The following is a 10,451-nucleotide window of genomic DNA, read 5'->3' on the forward strand; positions in this document are numbered from 1 at the left end:
TGGGAAGAGGAGAGTCTTGAGAGACGTTAGTTGATGGAAGCCTGGCTTGTGACATTTCAGAGGGAAGCAAAGACTCTGTTGGGGCCATTTATGTGATACTTTGAATTAAGAATCTGTGTTTCAGTGGGGCTGGAGAGATGGCTCAGAGGTTAAGAGCACTGGCTGCCCTTCCAGAGGTCCCGAGTTCAATTCCCAGCAACCACATGGTGGCTCACCACCAACTACAACGGGACCTGATGCCCTCCTCTGTCATGCAGACATACATGCAAACAGAACACTAATATGTATAAATGAATAAATCTTAGAAAAAAAAAAGAATCTGTGTTTCTGATTGGCTGGGGCTGAAGAATCATCTGTGATCAACAGGAGACCAGACCCATTAAAGGCAGGAGACCAGACCCATTAAAGGAAAGCTTTGCTTTCCTGGGACAAATGATGTTGATCAGCTGAAGTAGAGAGATTAACCACACTTAAGACATCATTAAGGCAAAATCTTCTGGGAAGTGTTTCCTCAGGGTCAGCACCTAAAAACTGTGGTTCAGAGGAGCCAAGGTTGTACTTTGTACTGGCCCTCAGTAACGTGCAAGGATTTCCCAGGAAGTACTAGTTGTAAAGTCGTGAAGCGGTCACGAAGAGCAGCTGAGGCTTGCCACTGTGTGGGCAGGGATGGAGTCCCTGAAGGGAGGCCGTTGATGAAGGTGCAGCCCAGTTGCAGTGGATGCCTGTTGTTGTGTGACAAAACTTTTCCTGGGGAGACACAGCACGCATGCCTACTCACCCCAGACAGGGATCCATGACAGGCCTCCAGACACCACCAAAGTTCAGCTTGGCGAACCAATGAGCTTTATTGGGGTTACTTACACGAACATGGGAGAGGGATTACTTACAGGAGCAGAAATGACTCAAAAGTGGCCGCATCAGCAAAGCCCACCCCAGTGTGGGTGACTGCTCACAAAAGCCGGAGGCAAACCACACAGCCCGCAGGCAGCTCAACAGGTGGAGGGGGAGTCCTTTCCAGGTGTCTCAGTTGGTCTAAATCTCCAGGCAGCTCGTCTGGCAGGGAGGGGCCTAGTGAATCTGCTCAGCTTCGGGGAGTTCTTGACGCTGCTCTCTTGTTTACTTCTCTGTTTAAGGAGCTCCCCACAGGATGGAAGGCTTTAGTCTGTGAGGAGACTGTTCTGTTAGACCCCAGCATTTTGGAGGTGTCAGTACGACGGGATGATCGCTGAGGACAACAGCACCTGTGGAGTGCAGCTGGCCTGAGCCTAGGGCCTGAGCTGCGTCAAGGCCAGAGAAGTGTCAGGGCCCAGGCTCCTCAGAGCATAGATTGTTAGAGAGTCCCAAAACACCAAGCGCCTTGCTCTCTGCATGGCTGAATTTAGCTTTTGCTTTAGTCTGACTGTGACTCTGCCCTGGTTCTTCCCCCTCAGAGTACAAAGGCGTGTATTTTATTATCTTAAAAGAATTTTTTTTCGTGGCCCACAGCTAAGAGACTGTGGATATTTTATAGAAAAATTTAAACTTTCCAAGAGCTTTTGGATACATTAACAGGAATAAACTTTTGTTTGAATTTTCAGAGGCTTCGAGCCTTGAAAAGGAGCCCCGTGCTCGGTTGTGGTGATTATAGAATATTAGTTAACCCTAAAAATGTTGAAAATAATGTCCTCTGCCCTGTGGTGTCAAGCATTTATTCCAGATCCGTTCCTTTGTGTGAAAATGAATAGTTGGGGGCAGGACACATGGGGAGGGAGAAATGATAATGGAATATGAATCACATGTATGCAAATGTGCTGAAGTCATTCTGTAGGCTTACACCTGCAACACCAATTTAAATTAGGCTGGAGGGATGGCTCAGCAACCAAGAGCAACATGTAAAGTAGCCAAAGGCATCTATACATACAAGGTACACATGTATGCATGCACATGTGCACACACACACATGCACACACACACAGAGAGGATAAATAAGTGCTTAAAATAACTGTCATCTCATTTGTGTACAGATTTGCTTTTTTTTTTTTTTTTTGAGACATGGCTTCTCTGTGTAGCCCTGGCTATCCTAGAACTCCCTCTGTAGATCAGGCTGGCCTCGAACTCAGAGATCCACCTGCCTCTGCCTCCCAAGTGCTGGGATTAAAGGCGTGAGCCACCACCACCCAGCTTGCTTTTATCTTTTTTTTTTTTTTAATAACATTTTAGTTTGTTTTGTGAATGTGCATGAAGTGAGCAGGTGTGTACACATAGAAGTCAGAGGACAACGTGGGAGAATTGTTCTCTCCTTTGATTGCGTGGGTCCCAGGGCCTGAGCTCAGGCTATAAGGATTGGTGGCAAGCTCCTTTACCTACTGAGCCATTTCACCTGCCCAAGCTTTCACCCTTAATAAATGAGAAAATTGTATGTCTTCTGGATTCAGTGCCGCATGTCTGTAATCCCAGCATTCTGGGAAGGCAGAGGCAGGTGGATCTCTGTGAGTTCGAGGCCAGCCTGGTCTACAGAGTGAATCCAGGACAGCCAGGGCTACACAGAGAAACCCTATCTTGAAAAACAAACAAACAAACAAACAAACCCCCCCAAAAAAAAGGGGAGAGAGAGAAAAAAATGTATGTTTATCAAAGAACTTCTTTAAAGTGAATTTCCTTACTTGTTATCAGTAAACGTTTGACTGGCTTGATATTTTATATTCTCATTAGGAGAAAGGGGTTGGTAAGGAAAAACTAAGAGCTTCAGAGAAGGCAGAGCCCCACTCCCATGTAAACGCCCTGATTCTGAGCTCAAGGTTGACTTTTACAATCCCGGTGGGCAAGAGGCTGCTCTTGGATACAGTGGTCCTCAGACCTGTGCCCCGCCCCCAAGAGGTCAGAGGTCAGCAGGACATTGCTTCTCCTGGGGCTGAGACAAGGAGCAGCATGGAACAGGAACGGTGAGACTGCCCGGCTTCCCATGGCCCCTGAGCCTTTCTGCACCTTCAGTGTTTACCTGTTCGCTTAATTTCCTAGGTGATCCTGGGTGGGGCTGGAACCCAGGACCTTGCACATGCCAGGCAAGTTCTCTACCAACTGAGTGACAGCCTTTTATAATTAAAAAAAAAAAAGGTTTTTATTTTTAATCATGTGTATGTATATGTGCGTATGTGTGTACATGTGTGCCCTTGCGCATGACATGCCAGAGGTATTAGATCTCCTAGCGCTGGAGTCCCAGGCAGTTGTAAGCTGCCAGACGTGGATGCTGGAAATCACACTTGGGTCCTCTGGAAGAGTAATACATGCTCCTAACTGCTGGGCACGCCTCCAGCCTCTCCCCATTTGAGACAGGGTCTCACTATGTAGACCAGGCTGGCCGGAACTCACTATGTAGACCTCAGTGAGCTTGGGGCCAGCCTCTGCCTCCCGAGTGCTGGGATCCAAGGCTACACTACCATGCTTAGCTAGACACACACACACACACACACACACACACACACACACACAATTGTTTTTTGAGACAGGGTTTTGCTATGTAACTCAACCTGACCTGGAACTTGTGGCAATTTTCCTGCCTCAGTTTCTCAAACACTAATATTATAAATGTGCTCCACCTCAACTCTTATGATGAGATATATAACATTTGTAGAAACGAAAAGATCTTCGTATTTCGGGGAACTTGGAACATTTCTGCAGGGACACGCAATCTCCAATAACTAGATGGGCGCCCTGCCTCTAGCACCCTGCAGGGGCGGCATCTAATGAGAAGGGAGGAGAGGCCGTGAAACCACTAAGCCGGAGGTGACACGGTGGAAGGGGCTGAGCTCTGCTGCTGGCCCAGAAAGGAAGTCCCCCGACCCCAACACTTACCCCCATTCCCCTCACTCCCACACCACTTCCGCCTCGCACCCCCCAACTCCCCCCCACACCACCCCTCCCACCCACATCTCTACACCAAAACTTCCCCTTCTCCCCACTGCCCCCTTCCCTTCCTTAGCCTCAGTCCCCCCTACACTCCATCCCCTGACGCCCTCCCTGCCCACCACTTTTGCTAAATGTTGGAAAGTTCTGGAGTGGGCGCTGAGGACCCGGCCGTCAGCTGCCCCTCCCTCCTGCCAGCTGACTGATGCTGACTTCCTCCAGCTGGCCATGGGCCCCCAGGGGAGGAAGCGTGACTGATTTAAGTCCACTATGGCGAGCCCATCTTCCTGGGCCTGGGACTGGTCTAGGGGTGATCCTATCACCCATTTCTGGCCAAAGACATACTCTGCTGGAGACTTTGGGGGGAATGTTTCCTCTCTGATAAGAAAAAAGGCAAATGAGGAGAGGCCTAGCTGCCCGTTTCCTTCTCTCCCTGCTTTGGACATGGTTGGATGAAGAGGTGATGGGTGAGTGGCGGCAGCCATCTGTGACTTGAGGACCAGCTGCTGATGAGCCTGGGTCCTGTGCAGCAACCTCCGGGCGCCAAACACACCCTCCATCGCCAAGCTCCGGATGGCTCTCAAACAAACAGTAGCAGTCACAGCGGTCTCCATTGTAGCAGCAGAGGGAGGCTCAGGTAGCAGCCTGCTGTGGGCTTCCTGCTTCAGAGGCAGACTCTAGGGCCAAACACGCTTGTGTGTTTGCTGCGTCAGGCCTCCTGCTCATCAATGCTGGGCACATGAGTTCTCTTTTCCAGGCTCCCACGGAGCCCAGTCTGGCCTCGACCGGTTCCACAGCTGAGGATGGTGCTGATCTTCCTAGCTCAACTCCCAAGAGCTACCATGCTGAGTTTTACATGGTTCTGGGTCCCTGGGGCTTTGGGCACACCAGCAAGTGTCCTACCAATGGCATCCCTAGCCTGAGACCTTAGTTTTCTGTCTGAGAAAAGGGCATATTTTTCAAGGAAAAAAAAAAGTAGGTACTCGTCACGTAGTAAATGCTAACAGCTTTTTCCCACCACAATCATGGCATCCTCAGTATTTGCTAAAAATGGGGGGGGAGGGGGCAACAACGTGGACAGAGACAGGAAATTAGCTACACCTAATTAAAGGCCACCAGCTGGGCACATGATGAGCAGAGAAGGATCTGAGTGTCGGAGCTGACCACAAGCTGCTGATGAGTCAGGGCCTTCAGAAGCCGGGGGTGGGGGCGGGGGGCTGGACACGAAGCAAGGGAGTGAGTGAGTGAGATAGCAGACTCCTGATAGTGACCCCAGCTCCGTGACTGTGACTCACTCCCCCCCAGGAGCACCAGATACATTTGCTCATCTTCTCCATCAAAGGATGTGGGGAGCTGCTCTAGGTCCCAAAGCTTGAACCATGGCCTTGGGCTATTGACACAGTCAGGGAGACTGGGGGTGGGGGGTGGGGGGGAAGGGTTAGCACTGCCTCCTGAGGGAAGGGCCTGGGCTGTGGAGAAGCGAATGGCCGAGCCCTGGCAGCCTGAAGGAATCGACAGAGCAAGAGCGTGGAGCCCACAGTGAGCTCGGGAGCCTGAGGCTCCCCAGTGTGACCCTAGGGACAGGGTCCCATGCTCCAGACCCCAGTCTATCCCATTGTGTGAGGCGGTGCAGGCATGCCATGGTCCCAAAGACCAAGGGAGGACAGGCCATAGCGCATTTGGCAGCAAGTAGCCAGACAGCCAGTTTCACCATGGGTCAGCCTTGACTGGGAGTTCTCAGGAGCTCGGGGCTCTTGGGGTCACTATAGCCCCAGAGCTGGTGGCTCCTTGTATTCAGACAGGGGTTTCCAGTGTAGCCCAGCCTCACCTCCAGCTCCTGCCTCAGCCTCTAAAGAAAGAGCAGGCTCGTGGACGCATCGGCTCGTGGGTTGGCGGGCTCGTGGGCCCACAGTGGGAAATCTGGAGCAATTTCAAAGCATTTCAGTGTCAGGCTGACTCGGCTCTTTTGCTCTAACCTCACGGGCTGCCCTGTGGTTGGGGAGCTCAGTAGGCTGTGCAGGCCATCCAGGGTGGCGCTCTGCTCACCTCAGTGGCCATCACGCCTCCTAACCCCTCCTGCCTGTCTATGCTCTCTATCAGTCTCCTGGGGGAAGCCACTAGAAGGCTTCTTCAACCTGATCGTCTAGGCTGCACTGCCTGGGGGAACCGGTACGGAAGGAAGTGGGAGGGATGGCTGAGCCACATGTGGGCATCATAGTCAGATGCCAATGCACACATGCACAGACACATACGTGCATGAATACAAACATACGTGTCACACACATGTATACACATATACACACACATAAATGTATACACCTAGTCATATACACACATATACACACATCTACATAGTCAAACACACATATATAGACATAAACACATATTCATACACAAACATACATACACACATTAAAAATACATGCACACACACTAACATACACACAGACACATAGTTACATGCATACCCATATACACATATGCACATAATAGACCTATAGACAGGCATACACATAGACAGACACACATATATGTGTGTATATATATACCACGTACATATATATGCACAGACATATACACATACGCATACACACATAGGCATACATAATACACACATGCGAAGCACATGCATAACACACATATACACACCACATACATACAAATAATTTGTGTGTATGTATATACATACACATACAAATATACACACATATACATACGCACACATCTATACACACACCCTGGTTTAAGGATCACAGCAAGTGGAGAGGAAGGCCCTGAGACCCCCCGGCCCCAGCGACCTCCAGCATCATGAGTTTCTCCTGAGCAGTCAGGACCCCGCTTGCCCACACCATCCTGGTGGCCAACAGCAGGCCCACACTAGTGCTCTCCTACGGCTGAGGACAAACATCCAGTGACACACGTCGCCAGAGTACAGGATGGGATCCGCTTCTGGATGGAAGGCTTCATCCAGTGGGCCTGCCCATCACCTGGCCCAGGAAGGAAAGGCCACTTCAGGCCTGCTGCCAGAGCTGGAAGATGACCCCTTCATGAGATGAATGCTCTTCCTTCCCGGAATCCCCACCCCAGCCCAGTCCTGCCAGCTGGGAGGTTCTGCTGGGCCTGGGTCTGCTCTCCCTTCTCTTCTGCCTTTCTTTGGTACTGGCCGGAGCCCAGCTTGCCTGGCTGGGTCCCTGGCTTCTCCAGGGTTCTGAAGCTTTCTTCTGTCCCGTGGGCACTTGATCACCCGTGGCTGACCCCGTAGCCTAGTGCAAACAGCATGGCTCCCACCTACGAATCCACAATACATTTCTCCCCAAGAACATTGCTCTGTGGTCCGTGATTTTCATTCTTTGAATTTTTGAGACAACCCAAAGCCACAGTCTTGGGGCCACTTTGGTGGCCATTGCATTTTCCAGGACTCTAGCCCCCACCCAGGGAGGAAGCTCCATCATTCTCCAGGACACCCCAGTATTCCTATCAGCATCTCTCAGAGCACCGTGGCTCCAGCAGCTCTCTCTCCCCCTCTCTCCCTATCCTCTAGCAAACACTTTGACGTCCATATTTTCTCTTTTCCCATCAGACTTCTGACATTAAAAACTTGCTTTTTCTTGCCATTCCCGTGGCCTCAGGAGAGCCTGCAGCATTCACTCGGAAGGACTCTCCAGTCCAGCCCCGTGTGGATTTTGTTTGTTTTATATGCAGTGCTGGGGAGGAACCCAGGACCTTGTTCACACTAGGAGAGCACCCTCCCACTGAGCCACCTAGCCCTCGGTTGGTTGAGACTGGCCCACACTCTGTAGCACACACTAGCCCTGAACTGAAGGTCTTTCTGCCTCTGCCTCCTGAATGCCAGAATTGCGGGGGGGGGGGGGGAGGTGCTAGTTCACGCTGGCTCAGTGTCCTGTGTGCTCGGAAGCCTCCTGGGATGGTAGTGGGCACAAGATAACACATAAACATGGCTTTAGAACCAGAAGCTGGCGCTGGAGATGGTTCAATGGGTAGAGCGACTGCCACACAGTTGTGAAGACCTGAGTCCTATCCCCAGCACCCCATAAAATGCTGGACCTTTATAGACCTGAAAAAACCAACATTGGACCAGCAGCACACCCAGTGGGCAGAGGCACTCATCACCAAACCCGATGACCTGCTCAGTCCTTGGGACTCATATGGCAGAGGGTGAGACTGACCCCTGCAAACTGCCTTCTGACCTCTGCAAACAAGCCATGGTTCTCTCTCTCTCTCTCTCTCTCTCTCTCTCTCTCTCTCACACACACACACACACACACACTAACAATTAAAAACAAACAAACAAACAAACAAGTAGGTGGCTCCTAAGAAACATTAGCTGGGCAGTGGTGGTGACGTACAACTTTAATCCCAGCACTCAGGAGGCAGAGGCAGGTGGATCTCTGTGAGTTTGAGACCAGCCTGGTCTACAGAGTTCCAGGGAAGGAAGGAAGGAAGGAAGGAAGGAAGGAAGGAAGGAAGGAAGGAAGGAAGAGCATTGAGACTGACCTCTGACCTTCATGTATATCATAAACTAAAGGTTAGTAGCCCCTTCAGAAACCTCTAGAAATGGGCTGGAGGAGTGGCTCAGTGGTTGAGAGCCGGCTACTCTTCCACAGGGTCAGGGTTCAGTTTCTAGCATCCCCATGGCAACCTATAGCTGGCTGTAGCTGCAGTTCCAGGGACCCAGCTCTGTCTTATGGTCTCTGTGGGCACCAGGCATGCACATGGTACATGGACATACATGCAGGCACCACACACATACACATATAATAAAACTATTAAGTCCCCAGCAACACCCAGGTTGGCAGATTTAGGGTCATCTGCCTACACACAGGGACCCCAAGTTCTCTGCCTCCCTCGTCCCCACTTGGTAAGGCCGAAGCTGACCCAGGAGCCGGGCTGCCTGGCCCTGTCACATGACCTTGGCTGAGTAACTTAACCTCTCTCTAACCGTAGCTTCAGGACATGCCTTTTCAGTCATGGTCTGCGTGATCGGGTCCCCTTGGGGCAGTGCCGGGCGGGCTCTGGTGGCTCAGAGTTGTTATCTGGAAGACTGAGCAGGTAATGGTGACGTGCCCCAAAGAAAAGTGGGACCATCATTTCTTCCCTGTGTCCTGTGCTTCCTGGTATCTATCACAGTCGTCACCCACTTCAAAAAAGGGAACGGGAGCCTCAGGGGGCTTAGTCACTCACCTGGCTCCCAGCTGCCAATGTCTGGGAGCACCAGCAACAGTGAAAGTGAAACCGTGGCCCACAGCTGTGATCCCAGCCCTTGACAGGCTAAAGTGGAAAGATCTGGGGTTCTGCACCAGCCTGGGCTATCTAGCCACTTGGGGGGGGTAGTAGATAGACAAAAAAGGAAGAAATGGAGAAAGACAGAAAGAGAGAGAGGGAGGGAGCAAAGAAGGGAGAGAAAGAGAGAAGGAGAAGGAGGGAAGCCCCATGCATTTTGGAGCCCAGCTCTCACAGCCCTCTCCCGCTCTGTCATGGGCACCCCGAAACTCCACTCAGCAGCAGAGCCAGGTCAATTCCCACAGGTGTGCAAGTGTGAGCAGGAGTCGAGTTCTTGGGGTTCACAGCCCAGTTCCCCACTGATTGCCCTGTGACCGGAGACTCACCCCAGCTCCCCTTTCATCCTTGATTTCAAAGGTCTGCACGCTCAGGTTAATTAGAGAAGACACCTTGGGCTGCAGTGAGGCAGGCATCTTCTTAATTAAGTGCGTCCAGCCGCAGGGCCAGGAAGGCTGCAGACACAGCTCATTCCAGGCTGCCCACTCCCAGGATGTGGTCTAGGTTGCCTTGACCTGGCTGCCATTTGCTTAGGGTCCAAGATGCCTTCCCTGCTTGTCACTGCTCTGTTCCTGCCTGGTGTTGGACTTGTGTGCTTTGAGAACTGTGTTTGTTTGCACATTGACCTGAAATAACAGCAACTGTGTCCGCAGTCACTAGGGTGTACCTGATGTGTCCTAGTCTCCTATAGCCCAGAGAGGTTAAATAACTTCCTCAAGGCCAGAGCTGCTTATTTGTTCGTATCTGTGTGGTTGGAGTCTGTCTCCCCATTGACGTTTATCTAGATTGTTTTTTGGTGCTCAGGGTACGGCCAGCGCCAAGCACATAGTAAGTGCTTTGAAACGCTTACAGATTGAATGGATTTAGAGTTCTGTACTTGTGTGACAAGGGTTTGTATAGACACAGGCAGCTCCTTCTACCCAACTCTTTTGTTCTGTAGTTAGCTCAGGGCTCAAAAGGCCATAGTTGTGGCTTGGGTTGGGTCGGGGGGGGGGGAAGCTGTGATCCTTCATCTGTGTTTGTAAATAAAGTTTTATTGAGACACAGTCATGTCTCTTTTGTTTAGGAACTGCGTATATTCTAGAGCAGAACTGCATAGCTGTAAGAGACCTGGGAAACCGAACTAGCTAGGGCCTGCCTGCTACAGAGAAGGTGTTCTCATCCCATCTGATGGCCTTCCTCAGCTCAGGTGCCTCCTCCTCCAGAGGGTGCACTGACTTCCCAGGTGGGGCTAAGCCCCTCACTGTGTGTTCCCACAGCCCCATGCCCCA

General features: G+C 51.2%; 1 long non-coding RNA gene across 1 annotated transcript; it reads right to left on the minus strand.

The window, feature by feature from the left end:
• Positions 1-826: 826 nt before the first annotated feature.
• Positions 827-10,097, minus strand: LOC132653734 (uncharacterized). The gene is made up of 2 exons (XR_009591569.1): positions 9,510-10,097; positions 827-1,241 (listed from the first exon to the last, which is right to left on the minus strand). It is a non-coding gene; the product is annotated as an uncharacterized LOC132653734 (long non-coding RNA).
• Positions 10,098-10,451: the final 354 nt, after the last annotated feature.

The sequence above is a fragment of the Meriones unguiculatus genome, chromosome 4 (assembly GCF_030254825.1).
Source record: "Meriones unguiculatus strain TT.TT164.6M chromosome 4, Bangor_MerUng_6.1, whole genome shotgun sequence".
Taxonomy (NCBI): Eukaryota; Metazoa; Chordata; class Mammalia; order Rodentia; family Muridae; genus Meriones; species Meriones unguiculatus.